The 7,176-nt window shown below is 53.9% G+C and overlaps 1 long non-coding RNA gene across 2 annotated transcripts; it reads right to left on the reverse strand.

Annotated features, from left to right (window-relative positions):
• Positions 1–204: 204 nt before the first annotated feature.
• On the reverse strand, positions 205–5,764 carry LOC101873841 (uncharacterized). 2 transcript variants are annotated; one of them, XR_004549663.1, is made up of 5 exons: positions 5,680–5,764; positions 4,461–4,549; positions 1,870–1,946; positions 510–593; positions 205–386 (listed from the first exon to the last, which is right to left on the reverse strand). It is a non-coding gene; the product is annotated as an uncharacterized lncRNA (long non-coding RNA). The 2 variants fall into 2 exon arrangements; XR_004549662.1 differs by lacking the exon at positions 205–386 and having other exon boundaries at positions 480–593.
• Positions 5,765–7,176: the final 1,412 nt, after the last annotated feature.

Raw genomic sequence — 7,176 nt, forward strand, 5'->3', positions numbered from 1 at the left:
TTGAAAGGAGACTGTCTTTCTCCTGGGTGTTCCTCATTAAGCAGCAATCTCCACTCAGTCAGGTTAAAGCCATTCCCCCTTGTCCTGTCCCTACATTACCTTGTAAAAAGGCCCTCTCCAGGTTTCTCAGCCTGTCTCCAGAACCCTCACAGCATCTCCGTGGCCTTCTCTGACTCACTCCAGCAGCTCCACATCCCTCTTGTGGTGTTGCCCCAGAGCTGGATCAGGACTGCAGGGGCGTCTCCCCAGAGCACAGCGGAGGGGGAGAATCCCCTCCCTTGACTGCTGCTCACACGCTGCGGATGCAGCCCAGCACAGAGGGATTCTGGGCTGCAAACGAATAACGCTCTATTTAACACATCGGTGTTTTCAGCGTTGTTCCCAGGCTGAAAGGCAAAAAACACAGCACTGCACCAGCTACTAAGAAGGAGGAAAAATGACTGCTACTGCTGAACCCAGGACAAACACACAACCAGAAATACTTGGCACAGGGAATTCAATACACAGACCTTACACACGTCCATGGAGACTGCCATCCCTAAATGCTACTGTATCTCTTCCTCCCTCTGGGCCCTGTACTCCTTCATGCTCCTCTGCAAGCAAGAGCAAAGAACAAATGTTAATAGCATGTAAGTGAGCGGCTCATACATCCCATGCCACCAGCCTGCTGTGACTTCTCTGTCCAGCGCAGAAGACCCTGAGCAGCTCCAACAGAGCTCCAGGGACCTTCAGAAGTGACTGAGCTCTACATTCACTCCAAGGAAAAGGAAGCCAGGCCATGCTGCAGGTCACACAGAGAAGGTCCGAGATAACTGTAGGTTCTTTATGCCTACAACACAGGTGTCAGCCCCTTCCTCTCACCTCTGAGACCAAGAGACAGAAAAGGCCCCTGAACTCTTCAGGAATACTCTCACCTCAAAGGTGTTGAGCATATGTTAGCGAACACCCATCAGGTCGTTTAGCCCTTTCTGGAATGGCTCAACAGCAGGAAGGGCCCCTTTGTGAAAGAAGATGGGTCAGTGGTTTCCAAAGTGGTTGGTGGCCCTCTCCCTCACCGCTCTGGGCAGAGTAGTTGTTCCCCCATGATAGGAACAGGCTCTTATACCAGGCACATGCCACACACTTCCCTCCTACCAGCCCACCACCAGCACCCTGAGAGCTGAGCTCAGGCCCAGGCTATGGTGCAGGAAGGGCAGAGCCAAATCCTGAAGGTAGCCCCACAAGGAAGGGGTTCCCTTGACAAGGAGAGCCTCAGCACTACTCATTTTTAGGAGATTAAAGAGTCAGTAAGCACAAACTAGATACTCAGGGGAACAGCCCCATAAGGAAGGAATGAAATAACACTGTCCTCCTGTGGCAGCAGACAAAGCTGTGGAGCCTAGCTGGAGGGCAGGGGACTGAGCTGAAGGGGTCGGTGTGCTGGGAGGAGTGAGTGATGGCCTGAAGCTCAGAGTTGTCAGTGCTGCCTATTAACAGCAAACACAGACCCCTCTGGGAGGCAAGTCAAAAGATAGCATAGACTGATGTGGCTTTTCAAGAGAGCTTTGGTTCACAGCCTGATGACCAAAGCTGACAGACAAGCGAAAAAGGAGAAGCAGAAGCAAATTGTCTCATTGCAGCTATGTATGCCAGCACACTTTGGGTTGGCCTTCCAAAACTTCTGCTGATTTAGGGGCAGATGAAGCACCCATCACCTCTGACAGGATGTAGCAGATCTACCTTACCACAGCACTACAGTACTGTGCCTGCAGAGAAGAGGGAGAGGAGTGGTTTTCTTTATTGAAACGACTCATGGTGGAAACCTGACATGAGCACAGGGGATTCCACAAAAGAAGGGCCCTGAACATGGAAACAATGCACATCCCATACCTCTGGTCTGGATTTGGAAGTTGATCTCGCTTTCAGAGGGGTGCGTGATGCAGTAGCCACAGAACTCCACATCAGGGCTGCAGGAAGGGCGAGAGGAGAAGAGAGCAGTGAAACCCATGGCAACCCACAGCAAATCTCAGGGAAGTCAGAGGCTTGGGCCACCTCAGACCTGCTGGGGCTCAGGATGTTTCTAACATGACTGAGGGTCTTACGGGAGGGATATGCTGAAAGGACACTACCTGTGTAACCTTATGCACACCCTTCCATCTATCTCTGAGAGGCAGCTGGAGCTTTGCAGGGGAAAGACATGTCTGGCATCCTGCTCAAGCAGGGGATCCTGGGTGCTTGGAAACCTCCCTCCACACAGACCTGTTGCAGTTCTGCTGGGCAGAGGAGGCAGATGGGCCTAGGGCACCACAAAACGTTTGCAGACTGCATGACATCTGCCTTCACAAGCCGAGGTGGTTGGTAGAACATTTGTGCACACAGCAGAAAGCACAGCCCCTCACAAGAAGGCTGCTCTTTTTCTTGTCATGGTGATCTATCAGAGGAATTCACATGACATTTAATATTTTTATCAACGACCTGGATGAGGGAACCGAGTGTACCCTCAGCAAGTTCGCTGATGACACTAAACTGGGAGGAGTGGCTGACACACCAGAAGGCTGTGTTGCCATTCAGCGAGACTGGGACTGGCTGGAGAGTTGGGCAGGGAGAAACTTGATAAAATTCAACAAGGGCAAGTGTAGAGTCTTGCATCTGGGGAAGAACAACCCCATGTACCAGTACAGGTTGGGGGTTGACCTGCTGGAAAGTAGTGAAGGGGAAAGGGACCTGGGGGTCCTGGTGGATGGGAGGATGACCATGAGCCAGCAATGTGCCCTTGTGGCCAAGAAGGCAAATGGCATCCTAGGGTGCATTATAAAGGGTGTGGTTAGTAGGGCAAGAGAGGCTCTCCTCCCCCTCTACTCTGCCTTGGTGAGGCCGCATCTGGAATATTGCGTTCAGTTCTGGGCCCCCCAGTTCAAGGACAGGGAATTGCTTGAAAGAGTCCAGCACAGAGCCACAAAGATGATTAAAGGAGTGGAACACTTCCCTTATGAGGAGAGGCTGAGGGAGCTGGGTCTCTTTAGCTTGGAGGAGACTGAGGGGTGACCTCATCAATGTTTACAAATATGTAAAGGGTGGGTGTCAGGATGATGGAGCTAGGCTTTTTTCAGTGATATCCAGTGATAGGACAAGGAGCAATGGGTGTAAACTGGAGCGTAGGAGGTTCCACGTTAACATCAGGAAGAACTTCTTTACTGTGAGAGTGACAGAGCACTGGAACAGGTTGCCCAGGGGGGTTGTGGAGTCTCCTACGTTGGAGATATTCAAGGCCCGCCTGGACAAGTTCCTGTGTGATGTACTCTAGGTTACCCTGCTCTTGCAGGGGGGTTGGACTAGATGATCTTTCGAGGCCCCTTCCAACCCTTGGGATTCTGGGATTTGCAATGCAGCTGTCATTTGAGATGATGCATTGAACTTCCTGCTGGAATTCTTCTGAGCCTTACCAGTGCGTCTTCACAAACTCCCAGTGCCTCCCAGCTCGATAAAATCAGAGTGAAGCCATTTGTATATTTTAATGGGGGCAGCAGGATTATTAATTTCCAGCATCAATTTCTGCATCTTGATGGAAGTATTAAAGATGATCAATTTGCTTAATACTGGCTGTTCCTACTCTCTTTTTCTGACAGCACTTGCCTCAGAGGTGACACAGATACTGCCTGACCACCTGTACTTACAGATTTGCACATCATTTTACCCAGAGCCACATAAAATGTTCAGAAGTCTGTCACATGTCTGCCATCCAATTTCCTCTGTAACTAACCATAAGTGCAGTAGGGTTGCCTGTTCCTTAGGGGATGGGGAGCTGGAAGCATGAACTGTAAGCCAGCCAATAGGGCAGAGAACTCACTGGCCAGCCCTGCCCCACAGCACCCAAGCAAGGGAGTAAGGTGGGTGCAAATGTGGTAGCGAGGGCCAGCCAAGGGTCCAGGTCACCAGGCAGGTTTGTGGGGGTGAAATAGGTCTGAGGCCAGGCCAGGAAGGCAATCTGCAGGTCAGCTGAAGGTAGTGAGGGTCAGACAAAACCTATGACCAGCAAGCAGCTGTACAATGCACAACAATGAGGAAAGGCTGATGTCAACTCAGGAAGTCAGTCCATAGGTCGCATCCAACAGCCCAGTACAGGCTAAGCTGAAGACCCATACTCATACAACATAGCTCAGGAGGGACTGAAAGCCGTCAGCTGAGCCTAAATGGGGCTCCTGAGCCTGTGTGGGGGGGCCCCAGGTGAGGCTGCTCAGACTCATCAAGGCCTATTAGTGCTCTTGGGGCTAACAGCACAAGGAGAAAGTTAATCCTGTTAAGAGAGGGGGTAGGTAAGGAGCCTCTGGCACCAGCTCTGATATAAATACTCCAACAGGCATGCACAGAGGTAGTTTTGCCTTTTTCCAGCAGCAACTGAGGTGCGACTTAGTGAGGGGATGGGCAGAAGAGGAGACAGAGGAACCCCCAGTGGTATCAGGTGCTGTGGAGACTCCACTTACTTCTTCATGACCATGTATTGGAGGGCATTGCCAAGCATGTGGTCCTCATTGAGCAATGTAAATGTGATGCAGTTCCTACCTGTCCAGACCTGCCATGAATGGGGAGAGAAGAAATGCTGTAAGGTTCTCTGAACACCGGCCCCAAGGTGAAAAATCAACAGCTATGCTCAGCTTCAGCGCAGAACTTGTAGCTCTGGCTGGCCCATTGCTGTGGCTCATGTCTCAAGTGCTGGAATATGACCAAGAGCAACTTCACAGAGGTGGAAAGGTGGCAAAATTATAGAGCTCAGACAAACCTCCCCCTCGTTATGAAGTGCCTGTGCACCCTTGCTCCTCACAGGCGAGGAGCCCAAAGAAAGCTGCAGCTTCAGGACCCATGGTGGAAAGAAGCTGGGAGCGACTGTTCAGGTTGGTGTGATTCCAGGTCCTGCCACCAGCACCGGGCTAGACAGCAGTAAGAAGGACAGTCAAAAACTCCCCAGGGATGCGTGCCGGCTGTCAGCAGGGAAAGCTTACCCCACTTCAAAACCAACTCTTAAGCCCAAATTCACACACCTAGGAGGTGCGTGGGGAACCCGCTGGTGAGCCTCAGGCTGCTGAGCTCACGTGAAATGAACCCACAATGCCAGCAGCCAGCCCCTGGAGTGGGAGACCACTTCCCTCCTGTCGGCCTGCCCTGGAGCTCAGTTCTTCCCAATTCCCAAAGACAGGCGCAGAGAGCACCCGGTGCTCCTGTGCCAGCTCTCCCTGTCACTGTGACCCAGTGAATTGCCAGCGGGGAGTCGGCAGCAGTTCACCTGCAGGGCAGTGCCATCTAGTGTCTTCTGCTGCTGCAGCGGCTCTGGAGCGGGACTCAGCGGCCTGAAGGAATGGGGTGAAAGAGAGGAGACGAAGCCGGTGCTGACAAAGCCACCCAAAGGCCTAACGTTACACAGTGCTGAGCGATACTGCCAGAAGGGAGACTGAGAGGGGATCTAAGGCAGAAGCTCTTCCCTGTGAGGGTGCTGAGGCACTGCCACAGGGTGCCCAGAGAAGCTGTGACTGCCCCATCCCTGGCAGCGTTCAAGGCCAGGCTGGACACAGGGGCTTGGAGCAACCTGCTCTAATGGAAGGTGTCCCTGCCCATGGCAGGGGTTGGAACTGGAGGAGCTTCAAGGTCCCCTTTCTCTTGAAACTATTCTCACTGTCACGATTTATCCCGGCGCCAGCAAACTCCTACCCAGCGGGTCCGGCCTGAGTGATCCAGTTCAGGGAAGCTCTGGCTGCCGCTGCCTGTCCCATCCCGTCTCCTCCGCCACAGACTCTGGACTACAGCTCCCAGCAGGCAGCGCGGCGCCGCCGGAAGTGACGTCAAAGCGACACGACGTCTCGTCTCCCGAGCAGGGCGGGCGGTGGTACCGAGGGAGTGGCCTCTGCTGCCGCCGGTGGGCGGGGCCTGCGGCAGGGCTGCCCGGTGTTGTCAGAGCCTGCGGCTCTGGCTCGGCCTCGTCCGGCTGCGGCGGGGCCGGCACTGGCTGAGGGGCTGGGGCGGCTGGAGGAAGTGGGGAGTGTTAAAGGCCGTCAGTGCTGCCCTCACTGCAGGTGGCCCCGGAGCGGCGTGTGGCGGAGCTTGGAGCATGGTTTGCACGCCCAGACCGCGGTAACCTCCTGCGGTTATAGCTGGGGGGTATCAGCGTGCTGGGGCGCACCTGCTGCTTCCTTGGAGAGTCGTTTGTACAGCGGCTTGTTTCCGTGCCCCTCTCCAAAACACGGTGCACTGCCCCCCGGAACGGGCGAGGGGCTTGGAACAGAAATCGAATTGATCCTACAAATAGTTCCCGAAAGGATTAAGTGAGGTACCTGCACTGAGCTCTGCGGGCAAGGAGCGTGCTAGTCTTTAACTTGGCATGTGAATGAGAGGGCTGGGGCAGCTCTGCTCTGGAGCCAGGCTGAGAGAGCTGGGCTGGGTCAGCCTGGAGAAGAGAAGGCTCCTGAAGGGGAGGCCTTAGAGCAGCTCCAGTGCCTAAAGGGGCTACAGGAAACCTGGAGAGGGGCTTTGGACAAGGGCCTGTAGGGACAGGATGAGGGGAATGGCTTCAACCTGGCAGAGGGGAGACTTAGATGAGCTCTTAGGCAGAAGCTCTTCCCTGTGAGGGTGCTGAGGTGCTGGCACAGGGTGCCCAGAGAAGCTGTGGCTGCTCCATCCCTGGCAGTGCTCAAGGCCAGGTTGGATACAGGGGCTTGGAGCAACCTGTTGTAGTGCGAGGTGTCCCTGCCTGTGGCAGCGGGTTGGGACTGGAGGAGCTTTAAGGTCCCTTCAACCCAAACCAGTCAGGGATTCTAGGATTAGTTATACGCCAGGGGTTTACGGTTGGACCAGATGATCCTTGAGGTCCCTTCCAACCTGGTGTTCTATGGTGCTTGTCTACGTTTAAGCATGTATGTTTTTCAAGAGAGGGCCTAACCCATTCCACATCCCCATTGCTACCAGAAGCAGCAACAGAGAATTTGCTCTTGGTTTCAGAGGAGATGAGGCACAGCATTCCCAACCTGGTCAGGACCAGCTTCCGCTTCTTGGAGTCCATAATGAGTAGTCTGAGCTTGGAGTCAGATCTGCAGGTGCCAAGCAGCCAAATTCTCAGAACCCAGCAGCGGTCAGGAGGGCAGTGTGAAGGCTCTCTTATGTGCATCCTGCAGCCGATTCCCTTCTGTCTAACAACCCTAAGGACACTTTAAG

This window comes from Melopsittacus undulatus, chromosome 6, assembly GCF_012275295.1.
Source record: "Melopsittacus undulatus isolate bMelUnd1 chromosome 6, bMelUnd1.mat.Z, whole genome shotgun sequence".
Lineage (NCBI taxonomy): Eukaryota > Metazoa > Chordata > Aves > Psittaciformes > Psittaculidae > Melopsittacus > Melopsittacus undulatus.